General features: G+C 65.2%; 1 protein-coding gene across 1 annotated transcript in view; it reads right to left on the bottom strand.

Moving 5' to 3' along the window:
* The window catches only part of WSB2 (WD repeat and SOCS box containing 2), a 6,826-nt gene that overhangs the window by 4,429 nt on the left and 1,928 nt on the right, over positions 1-469 (bottom strand). The gene's annotated exons all lie outside the window — the stretch shown is intronic.

Genomic DNA, 469 nt, shown 5'->3' with positions numbered 1-469 from the left:
CACCGGGACACACCCCGGGACACACACCGGCAGTGATACCCTCAGGGACACACACCGGGACACCTCCCGGCAGTGACACCCTCAGGGACACACACCGGGACACACACCGGCAGGGACACACACCGGGACACACACCGGGACACCTCCCAGCAGGGACAGCCTCGCAACACCCACACGGGGACACCCCCTGACAGTGACAGCCCCCAGAACCCACAAGGTGACACCCCTTGGCAATGACACCTCCCCAGCACTCACACCGGGACACCTCCCGGCTGTGACACCCTCAGGGACCCAACACCGTCACGGGGACACCCCCTGGCAGTGACAACCCCCGGGACCCACAGAGTGACACCCCCCACCAGTGACATCTCCTCCCTTAGCACTCACACAGGGAATTCCCCTGGCAGTGAGACCCCCAGAACCCAGCACCCGCTGGGTGACCCCCCCCAATTCAGCAGCCCCCAAAAAT

This window comes from Geospiza fortis, unplaced genomic scaffold, assembly GCF_000277835.1.
Source record: "Geospiza fortis unplaced genomic scaffold, GeoFor_1.0 scaffold31, whole genome shotgun sequence".
NCBI classification, from domain to species: domain Eukaryota; kingdom Metazoa; phylum Chordata; class Aves; order Passeriformes; family Thraupidae; genus Geospiza; species Geospiza fortis.
The sequence above is the reverse complement of the archived record's forward strand: the minus strand, read 5'-3'. Positions and strand labels throughout refer to the sequence as shown.